The sequence below is a fragment of the Triticum aestivum genome, chromosome 7A (assembly GCF_018294505.1).
Source record: "Triticum aestivum cultivar Chinese Spring chromosome 7A, IWGSC CS RefSeq v2.1, whole genome shotgun sequence".
Taxonomy (NCBI): Eukaryota; Viridiplantae; Streptophyta; class Magnoliopsida; order Poales; family Poaceae; genus Triticum; species Triticum aestivum.
Window position 1 is genome coordinate 581,055,528 of NC_057812.1, and position 12,278 is coordinate 581,067,805.

A 12,278-nucleotide genomic window follows, 5' to 3' on the forward strand; every position below is an offset into this window, starting at 1 on the left:
GGCGCAGCCGCGTGGAGAGACGTGGGCTCGACCCACGTCCGAGTCCGTGACAGCCCACGATCCGAAGTCTCAGATCGTGGCCCGGCTGTCAGAAAACTCTCGTTAGTGACTGGCAAAAATAAGAGCGTAGGTGTGAGCTCGGCTCGGCTCAATCCCGCAACCCGCGGCGCATCGTGACGAGGCGTGGTGTGGCGAGGCGGGCGGCGGAGGAGGAGTGCGCAAGGGCCTCTTCTCTTCTCAAGCTCCAATAGCATGTAGAAGAGAAACCCTTATAAACCACTCCAACTCTCCTTCCACTTCCGGGGTGGGACTAAACTTCCCACTACACCTAGTGCCATATAACCCACATGGGCCCTTAGAGATTTTTCAGAAATTGCAATATGGGCCTAGAGCCCATCTCAGATTTCAGCAATCCCCCACCAGATCTCGAGGGCCCATTGTGTCCTCTGTTCCAATTGCTGTTTCGATATACCAGTGTTTCAGTGAAGACCTGTTAAGGTTGAACTTCACCTAGAACAAGTGGCTACACTCCTTCACAACTGAACAATGGACTATGCCTTGAATTGTCAGTTTGGCGTAAAGAAGTTTCACTACATGTCTTACTAGTACTAGGCTGCCGAAGGCTGACCCCTCGGGTGGAGCATATAAGTCACACTCCTGGCCTATTCATGAGCTTACTAGAGATCACCCCAATCTCATAGACTGTGACCAGCAGTCGGGCTCATATAGGTGTGTTCCTTCAAAGATCGCTCTGTAGGATAGCATCTTGATTTTATAAGCTTTGGAACACATTTAGACCGTAGTCATCCTACCATACAGTATCGAGAGTATTGCATCTCCAACGGAGTGGGTTAGTATAGTTACTCTCCTCAGTTCACCACTAGCTTGTTTTCCCAGGTCCTAGTTCACGGGATCTCCGATCACATAGGTTGGGTTACCACCATGGCAACTCATGTGGGTCTCATACCCATCTCCCTCGATGCATTATCTATCACAACACGTGATAGCCCTTTTGTAAAGGGATCTGCCAGATTCTTAGCCGTATGGACATAGTCCAACGCTATCACTCCGGAGTTTCTTAATTTTCTGACAGCTTTTAATCTCATTCTTATGTGTTTGGTGGACTTCATGTTGTCCTTTGAACTCTTCACCTTGGTGATGACAGTCTGATTGTCACAGTTCATAAGGATAGCCGGAACCGGTTTATCAACCAATGGCAAGTCCATCAAAAGATCTCGAAGCCATCTCGCTTCAACACCAGATGTGTCTAATGCCATTAACTCTGCTTCCATTGTCGATCTCGTTAAGATCGTTTGCTTGCAAGACTTCCAAGAAACAGCGCCACCTCCAAGAGTAAACATATACCCAGTTGTGGCCTTCATCTCATCTGCATCAGAGATCCAATTCGCATCACTATACCCTTCAAGTACCGACGGGTATCCGGTATAGTGAAGTCCATAGTTCATAGTACCTTTCAGATAGCGCATAACTCTCTCAACAGCATGCCAATGTACATCACCCGGTTTGGAAACAAACCGGCTCAGTTTGCTCACAGCAAACGCGATGTCAGGCCTCATTGCGCTCGCTAGGTACATCAGTGAACCAATGATTTGAGAGTATCTCAATTGATCTTTAGCCATGCCTTTGGACTTTCGAATCAATACGCTAGGATCATATGGTGTTTGAGATGGTGTGCAGTCCGAATATCCAAAACGACTCAACACCTTCTCAACGTAATGGGATTGCAGAAGTGTGATCCCACCCTCATTATCTCTCAGTAGCTTGATGTTCAAGATAACATCAGCCACACCAAGGTCTTTCATCTCAAAGTTCTGAGATAGAAACGATTTGACCTCCTCAATGACTTTGAGGTTTGTTTCGAATATCAGTATGTCATCAACATACAAGCACAGTATAACTCCTTCGCCCCCACCATTGCGATAGTATACACATTTGTCAGCCTCATTAACAACGAAACCAACTGATGTCAGAGTTGTATTAAACTTATCATGCCATTGCTTAGGTGCTTGTTTCAGGCCATATAAAGATTTTATCAACCTACACACCTTTCTTTCCTGACCATCTATCACAAAGCCATCAGGCTGTTGCATGTAGATTTCCTCCTTTAGCTCTCCATTTAGAAAAGCCGTCTTAACATCCATCTGATGGACGAGAAGACCATGTGAGGCCGCCAACGAGAGTAATACTCGAATGGTGGTCAGTCTAGCCACATGTGAATAAGTATCAAAGAAATCTTCCTCTTCTTGCTGGTCATAGCCCTTGGCCACAAGCCTAGCCTTGTACTTTTCAATCGTACCATCGGGCCTAAGCTTCTTTTTGAACACCCACTTACATCCCAGTGGTTTGCAACCATAGGGACGGTCAGTGATCTCCCATGTCCCGTTAGCCATGATGGAATCCATCTCGCTACGGACCGCATCCTTCCAGTAGTCAGCTTCTGGAGAGGCATACGCTTCTGAAATAGAAGTGGGAGTATCATCCACGAGGTACACGAAGAAATCATCACCAAAGGTCTTTGAAGTCCTTTGTCTCTTGCCCCTACCAAGGGTTTCCTTGTCATCCTCCTCAGGATTTTCATCATGTGTTTGTTCATAATATTCCATAGGGATGGCAGGTTCAGGAGTCTCCTCAGATTCCTGTCTAGAAGTGCTTTGCATATCTCTCATAGGAAAAATATCCTCAAAGAATGTAGCATCCTTAGACTCCATAATTGTACCGATCTTCTAGTCAGGTACCTCAGATTTCACTACTAGAAATCTATAGCCAACGTTGTTCTTAGCGTAGCCCAAATTAACGCAGTCCACGGTCTTGGGTCCAAGCTTACGCTTTTTGGGGATCGGCACGTTGACTTTCGCCAAACAGCCCCAAGTGCGCAAGTACGAGAGTGTCGTCCTTCTCTTTGCCCATTTCTCATAGGGAGTGATCTCATTATCCTTTGTCAGAATTTTATTCAGGACATGACATGCCGTCAATATAGCCTCCCGCCACCATGCCTTGGATAAACCCGATGTATCTAACATGGAGTTAACCAAATCAGTTAGAGTACGGTTTTTCCGCTCGGCAACCCCATTTGACTGGGGTGAATAGGGAGACGTCCTCTCATGAATAATGTCGTGTTCCGCACAGAAGGAATCAAACTCACTCGAGAAGTACTCTCCACCACGATCTGACCGGACTCGTTTAATTTTCTTTTCAAGTTGATTTTCAACTTGTGCCTTATAGATTTTAAAGTAGTGTAGAGCCTCATCTTTAGTATTTAACAGATACACATAGCAATATCTAGTGGAATCATCTATCAATGTCATGAAGTATCTCTTTCCACCTTTAGTCAACACACCATTCATCTTGCAAAGATCAAAATGTATGAGTTCTAATGGTGCCAAGTATCTCTCCTCCGCGGCCTTATGAGGCTTGCGAGGTTGCTTAGCTTGCACACATGAAAGGCACTTAGAACCTTTGGCTAAAGTGAAACTCGGGATTAAATCCAACTTGGCTAGCCGCGTCATAACACCAAAACTAATGTGACAAATACATGAATGCCAAACTTCAGATTCATTAACATTCAAATGAATATGGTTCACGTCTTTATTACAAAAATCTGCGAGGGAAAGGTGGAACATCCCTCCGCTCTCATAACCTTTTCCAACAAAGAGTCCATATTTTGTAACAACTAATTTATTAGACTCGAAAACCAACTCAAACCCTTCTCTACATAGAAGGGAGCCACTAACGAGGTTCTTCTTGATGGCGGGGACATGCTGCACGTTCTTTAGCTGCATGATCCTTCCCGAAGTAAACTTTAGATCGACCGTGCCAACACCATGAACAGAAGCACTCGCGCCATTCCCCATCAATACGGACCCGTGACCTGTGACCTGGTAAGAAGTGAACAATGAAATGTCAGCACACACATGAACACCTGCACCTGTGTCCACCCACCAATCGTTGGGTTGAAACACTGAAAAACAGTAAATAAATTACCGTACCCAGATGCACCATTCTCATTGTTGCCCACAATCATGTTGACAGACTTGGAGTCCTGTCCTGACTTCTTGTACTTGTTTGGGCACTTGTTGGCCCAATGTTCAACCAAACCACAAGTAAAGCAGCCCTCGTCCTTCTTGTTCTTCTTGAAGGTCTTCTTACCCTTCTTCTTAAAGTCGGTATTGTGTTGGACACCGTTCTTTCCCTTGGGCTTGTGGGAGTTGAAGTTCTTCTGGTTCACCATGTTGGCAACAGAAGTCCCTTCGGCCCCTTTTCCGTGCGAGTCTTTTGCCCTCGAATTCTGCTCAACACTCAGATGGCCAATGACATCCTCCACAGAGAGTTCACGCCTCTGATGTTTCAGAGTGGTGGCAAAGTTCCTCCAGGAATTAGGGAGCTTAGCGATTATGCAGCCCGCGACAAACTTGCCCGGTAACTCGCACTTGAGAAGCTCAAGTTCCTTAACAATGCATATTATCTCATGAGCCTGCTCCAATACAGGACGGTTTTCAACCATCTTGTAATCGTGGAACTGCTCTATAATATACATCTCGCTCCCTGCATCAGCGGCCCCGAATTTAGATTCGAGCGCCTCCCACAAGTCCTTGGCGACATGCACATGTAAATATGTGTCGACCAGTTTATCTCCGATCACGCTAAGAACTGCTCCGAGAAACACAACGGTAGCCTCCTTGAACGCCTTCTCCTGTTCAGGAGCAATCGTTCCCGTGGAGACACCGGTGACCCAGAACACGTTCATAGCCGTGAGCCATAACGTGGTCTTAGTCTGCCAACGCTTGAAGTATGTACCGGTAAACTTATCCGGTTTCAGTGCAGCGGTAAAGCCACTTGCCAAGGAATTCCTACACATAATAGGTTTTTGGATTGTTGAGTAAATAGGCAATTTCTCGATTAAATTAATCCATGAGTAAATCACTAGCATGGCATTGACTAAGTTGATGACGTACTGACTCTGATCTAAACATGCATGTACTAAGCAAACAGTAGACAAATCTACACATACTGCTAGTACTGCTAATATGAAAATAATCAGGAGCGGGATAAACGAGTTATACCCTCCAGTAGGCCACGCAGAGGCCGCGGCTTTGGTGGAAGCAGCGGCGTCCTTGGCAGCCTTCTTGTCGGCTTCAGCTTTCTCGGCGGCGGCACGGTCGGTGTCGGTGGACATGGTGATGATGAAGGCGACACGGACGTAGAGGAAGTAGACGATCGGAAGCGAGCAGTCGCGTAACGCTGCCCAAAAACCTATTTGCCCCTCACCCCGTACAGGAACCAGAAGGACGTGGTTTCAGAGACCTGCTCTCCCGTCGACCGTGTACACGGCGGACGGGATGGAGTCACCGGCGGCAGCAGCAGCAAAGGAACGACGGTGGGCGTGCGCGTGAGCAGATGTGATCTGTTCGTGGCGGCCAGGGTTAGGAGACACCGCATACTTATAGGCGCAGCCGCGTGGAGAGACGTGGGCTCGACCCACGTCCGAGTCCGTGATAGCCCATGATCCGACGTCACAGATTGTGGCCCAGCTGTCAGAAAACTCTCCATTAGTGACTGGCAAAAATAAGCGCGTAGGTGCGAGCTCGGCTCGGCTCAATCCCGCAACCCGTGGGGGGGGGGGGGCGGGGCGGGCGGCGGAGGAGTGCACGAGGGCCTCTTCTCTTCTCAAGCTCCAATAGCATGTAGAAGAGAAACCCTTATAAACCACTCCAACTCTCCTTCCACTTCTGGGGTGGGACTAAACTTTCCACTACACCTAGTGCCATATAACCCACATGGACCCTTAGAGATTTTTCAAAAATTGCAATATGGGCCTAGAGCCCATCTCAGATTTCAGCACTCGCATCGTTGACCAGTCAATACTTGACTGTTGACTTTGACCGGGGCCCCACATGTCTGCCTTTCGTGGGTACACACCTGTGCGTACTTAGCATATTAGCCCATTTAATATCTCCAATTAAAAATAAACATAGAAAATGATTAAACTTTGAAAATTAATATAAAATAATCCGTAATTCGGATGAAAATACTTTGTACATGAAAGTTGCTCAGAATGACGAGACGAATCCGAATACGCAATCCATTCATCCACCACACGTCCCTAGCATAGCAAACATGCAACAATCCACCTCCGTTTCATATGTCCGAACATGCCAAACACCGGGAATATTTTCCCGGATGTTTTCCCCTTTCGCCGGTATCACCTATCCCCGCGTTAGCTCAACCCTGGCACCGCGTATTGCCATGTTATGCTTTGTGATGCTTTGATTGCTTCGTTATTTATTGTGTTCCCCTCTGTTACTTCTTTCCGGTAGACCCCTAGACTGCCGGCGACCCCCAGTTCGACTACAGTGTTGACGACCCTTCCTTCTTGCCAGAGCAACCAGGCAAGCCCCCTTTGATCACCATATATCGCCTACTCTTCTCTCTACTTCTTGCATTAGAGTAGTGTAGCATGTTACTGCTTTCCGTTAATCCTATCCTGATGCATAGCCTGTCCTTACTACTACTATTGTTACCTTCACCTGCAATCCTAATGCTTAGTATAGGATGCTAGTTTATCATCAGTGGCCCTACATTCTTGTCCGTCTGCCATGCTATACTATCAGGCTGTGATCACTCGGGAGGTGATCACGGGTATATACTTATATACATAATATATGATACATGTGGTGACTAAAGTCGGGTTGGCTCGTTGAGTACCCGCAAGTGATTCTGATGTTGGGGGCTGAAGGGGCAGGTGGTTCCACCCAAGTAGTGGTGGGCCTGGGTTCCCGACGGCCCCCGACTATTACTTTGAGGTGGAGCGACAGGGCAGGTTGAGACCACCTAGGAGAGAGGTGGGCCTGGCCCTGGTCGGCGTCCGCGTTTATTTCTAAATAACATGCTTAATGAGATCTTGGTATTTGATCTGAGTCTGGCCACTGGCCTATACGCACTAACCAACTACGCGGGAACAGTTATGGGCACTCGACGTCGTGGTATCAGTCGAAGCCTTCGTGACATCAGCGACTGAGCGGCGCGCGCCGGGTTGGACTAGAATTCCTGCTCTTGTATAAGGGAGGCTAGGTCTGCTTGCCGGTCGCGTACGCAATGTGCAGGTGTGCAATGGGCGATGGGCCTAGACCCCTGCGCCATAGGATTTAGACCGGCGTGCTGACCTCTTTGTTGTGCCTAGGTAGGGTTGTGACGTGTTGATCTTCCGAGGCCGGGCATGACCCAGGAAAGTGTGTCCGGACAAAGGGGATCGAGCATGTTGGGAAATGTGGTGCACCCCTGCAGGGAAGTTAATCTATTCGAATAGCCGTGATCTTCGGTAACAGGACGACTTGGAGTTGTACCTTGACCTTATGACAACTAGAACCGGATACTTAATAAAACACACCCTTCCAAGTGCCAGATACGACCGATGGTCGCTCTCTCATAGGGCAACGGGGGAGGATCATCGGTTAGGATTATGCTATGCAATGTTACTTGGTGAACTTACTATCTACTCTCTTTTTCTGCTGCAAGATGGAGGTTACCAGAAGCGTAGTCTTCGAAAGGACTAGCTATCCTCCCTCTTATTCCGGCATTCTGCAGTTCAGTCCACATATGTTACCCCCTTTTCCATTTGATACCAATGCATACATATGTAGTGTAGCTCCTTGCTTGCGAGTACTTTGGATGAGTACTCACGGTTGCTTTTCTCCCTCTTTCCCCCTTTCTATACCCGTTTGCTGCGACCAGACGATGGAGTCTAGGAGCCAGACGCCACTGTCGATGACGACTACTACTACTCGGAAGGTGCCTACTACTACGTGCAGCTCGCTGACGACGACCAGGAGTAGTTTAGGAGGATCCCAGGCAGGAGGCCTGCGCCTCTTTCGATCTGTATCCCAGTTTGTGCTAGCCTTCTTAAGGCAAACTTGTTTAACTTATGTCTGTACTCAGATATTGTTGCTTCCGCTGACTCGTCTATGATCGATCTCTTGTATTCGAGCGCTCGAGGCCCCTGGCTTGTAATATGATGCTTGTATGACTTATTTTTATTTGTAGAGTTGTGTTGTGATATCTTCCCGTGAGTCCCTGATCTTGATCATACACGTTTGCGTGTATGATTAGTGTACAATTGAATCGGGGGCGTCACAATTGTTTGGTTGAGAGTCTTCATGAACCTCTTCATTATCCTTTTCATTATCAATAGGTGAGTGTTCATCACCAGATTGAGTTTCAGCATCAGAGATACAAGTTTCATTATCATTATCAGGGGGTTTTTCTATTTCAGGTTCACTAGAAGTGTGCAAAGTCCTATCATTTTTCTTTTTCTTTTTAGAAGGACTAGGTGCACTAGTGTTACCTCTTTGTGAATCTTGTTCAATTCTTTTAGGGTGTCCCTCAGGATAAAGTGGTTCCTGAGTCATTTTACCTCCTCTAGTTGCAACTCTAATAGAAAGTCATGCATATTATGATTCATTTCATCGAACAATTCTCTTTGCGATTTAGCAACTTGTTCTAATTGATTTTGAACCATAGAAGCATGTTTTCCAACACCTCTAACATCATTTAATATTCTAAATAACGAGTCACTCAAGCGAGCAATCATATCAGAATTATATTTCAATTGTTTCATAACATTTGCATTGAAGTGATCTTGTTTTCTAATATAGTTTTCAAACTCATAAAGGCATTGACTAGGATGCATATTGTGAGGATTATCATTATCATTAAATTTCATTAAAGAATTTACCTCTACCATATTAGGTAGTGACGGTGTATTAAGCCCATGTATTTATTCAATAGGAGGTAAATTTTTAACATCCTCAGCTTTCATACCTTTTTCCTTCATAGATTTCTTTGCCTCTTGCATATCTTCAGGACTGAGATATAATATACCCCTCTTCTTCGGAGTGGGTTTAGCCGGTGGTTCAGGAATAGTCCAATCATCATAATTTTTCAGTATATTATTCAATAATTCTTCAGCTTGTCCAACAGTTCGTTCCCTGAAAACACAACCAACACAACTATCTAGGAAGTCCCTAGAAGCATCGGTTAGTCCATTATAGAAGATATCAAGTATTTCATTTTTCTTAAGAGGATGATTAGGCAAAGCATTAAGTAACTGGCAAAGCCTCCCCCAAGCTTGTGGGAGACTCTCTTCTTTAATTTGCACAAAGTTAAATATTTCCTGTAAGGCAGCTTGTTTCTTATGAGCAGGAAAATATTTTTTAGAGAAGTAATAAATCATATCCTGGGGACTATGCACACAACCAGGAGCAATAGTATTGTACCAAGCTTTTGCATCACCCTTTAATGAGAAAGGAAATAATTTGAGAATAAAGTAGTAGCAAGTTTTCTCATCATGAGTAAAAAGGGTGGCTATGTCATTCAACTTAGTAAGATGTGCCACAACAGTTTCAGTTTCATAACCATGGAAAGGATTAGATTCAACCAAAGTAATTAACTCTAGGTCGACAGAGAATTCATAATCCTTATCATCAATAAAGATAGTGAAGTAGCAAACTTAGGATCACACTTCATTCTAGCACTCAGAGATTTTTCTTTATACTTGCATAGTAATTTCTCTAGATCATCTCTATCTCTTCAAGCAAGAATATCTCTAGTTGTTTCTTCACTCATAACATAACCTTCCGGTACCTTAGGCAATTCATATCTAGGAGGGCTAGTTCTAGCATGTGTTTCAGGAGTTTCAGTTTCAGGCTCATCATTAGATTCAACAACATCATGTTGTATAACTCTAGCAATTTGTTTATCAAGAAATTCACCAAGTGGCACATCATCATTAAGCAAGGTACTAGCATCATTGATAGTATAAGTAGCATCATCAATAACTTGTGACACATCAGAATTAATAGCATGTGGTGGTGTTGCAAGTTTACTCATAACAGAAGGTGAATCTAAAGCAGAACTGGATGGCGGTTCCTTACCTCCCCTCGTCCTTGAGGGAAATATCTTAGTCTTAGCATCCTTCAGATTCTTCATAGCGATAATATGATAATATTCCCAAGTGACTCGACAAATATAGCTATGCTCCCCGGCAACGGCGCCAGAAAAAGGTCTTGATAACCCACAAGTATAGGGGATCGCAACAGTTTTCGAGGGTAGAGTATTCAACCCAAATTTATAGATTCGACACAATGGGAGCCAAAGAATATTTGAAGGTATTAGCAGCTGAGTTGTCAATTCAACCACACCTGGAGATTAATTATCTGCAGCAAAGTGATCAGTAGCAAAGTAGTTTGATAGTTTTGATAGTAGTGACATCAGTAATAGTAACAATAACAGTGATAGCAGTAATTTTGTAGCAAGTGTAATAGTGATGATAGTAGTAGTAACGTAGTAGAAACAATATGGAAAAGTTTGTAAGCATTGGATCGGTGACTTGTTTGATGATATTCATCATGTGACAGTTATGACCTAGGGCGATATGGCACTAGCTCCGGTTCATCGATATAATGTAGGCATGTATTCCGTAAATAGTCATAGATGCTTTATTAAAAGAACTTGCATGACATCTTCTGTCCTACCCTCCCGTGGCAGCAGGGTCCATATTGGAAACTAAGGGATATTAAGCCCTGCTTTTAATAGAGAACTGGAACAAAGCATTAACACATAGTGAATACATGAACTCCTCAAACTACGGTCATCACCGTGAGTGGGCCCAGTTGTATCAGAGCCGACTGCCTATAGGACTCCCCCTTCCAAACTCCTTGGTCGAAGTTGAGTCTAGTCGATGAAAACTGTTTTACTAACATGGCTATGCAGCCCATGGGCCCACGTCTCCATTGGGTGGTATTAGGATCTTTTATTCCTCGTCTATACTCTGGGACTCCGATCTCTCTTCTATTTGGGTTAAATGAATTTTACTAAATCTAACATTAGGATCACATGATCACTTTCACCCGGAGAGCAACTTATTACCGATGATCGTCTGCTGCACCAGAAGATTCCAAGGTTACTCTATGATGTTCTCCCGAGACACTTGTACCCACCGCCTTTGCAAATTACCTACCACTGTTATATCCTTATTGATAATTGCATACACCTGTCATTCTTACATTCAATCCCATTGATCTTGTTATTACAAGATGCCCCGAACTACTCTCCGTTGTTCCGAGAATCCTTTGAGCTTACTACCTTGCAGTTCCTTGTCACCTGAATACCCCTACGGATAATTTTGTGCAACTATCGAGTATCCGCTCATCCTCAGTTGATTCACGTACTTCCCAAAAGTCTTCGTAATACCATTCGTTCTTCTGAAAATCCTCAACAACCTATTGTTCTTGAATTTCTTGCTTTCTTGCATTATGGTTAATACCATAACTCTAGTAATCTTATGGGACAATTGCATTTTTACCCCTAGTTGGTTCCTACCCACGGTTTTTGCCCTTAATTTTCGAGCTTGCTCAGTTTTGCCCTTACTTTTTCCATCGAGGTCCCTCGAATGCCCTTTGACTGTTTGACCAAAACTTTAAAAATTCATAACTAAATCATACGAACTCAGAAAAATGCAAATAAGATATGAAAATGTTCAGATAAACATTACCTTTATGGAATATCATTTGCATTCAGGACAAAAGCATCGTTTAAACTACCCGAGGTAATTAATGTTATTAACATTATTAAAAATAAATAGGTATAAACAATATTTTTTTCATTAATAAAAATTACATGCAAATGTAGGTGATGTTTTCTAAACATCCTGATAACTTATTTGCATTTTTCTGAGTTTATATCAACTTGTTATGAATGTTCTAACGACTTTGACCATTATTTGGAAACTTCATAACAAGTTGATACGAACTCAGGAAAATGCAAATAAGGCATCAGGATGCTCAGAAAACATCACCTACATTTGCATATAATTTTTATTCACAAAAAAATATTGTTTATACCTATTTATTTTTAATAATGTTAATAACATTAATTACCTCGTGTAGTTTAAACGATGCTTTTATCCTGAATGCAAATGATATGCCCAGAAAGGTAATGTTTATCTGAACATTTTGATATCTTATTTGCATTTTTCTGAGTTCATATGAATTAGTTATGAATTTTCAAAGTTTTGGTCAAACAGTCAAAGGGCATTCGAGGGACCTCGATGGAAAAAGTAAGGGCAAAACTGAAAAAGCTCGAAAAGTAAGGGCAAAACCCGTGGGTACGAACCAACTAGGGGTAAAAATGTAATTCTCCCTAATCTTATTGTCATCCTTTGTCATTATAATTTTGAGTGCATTGATACAATATGTTGCGAATAC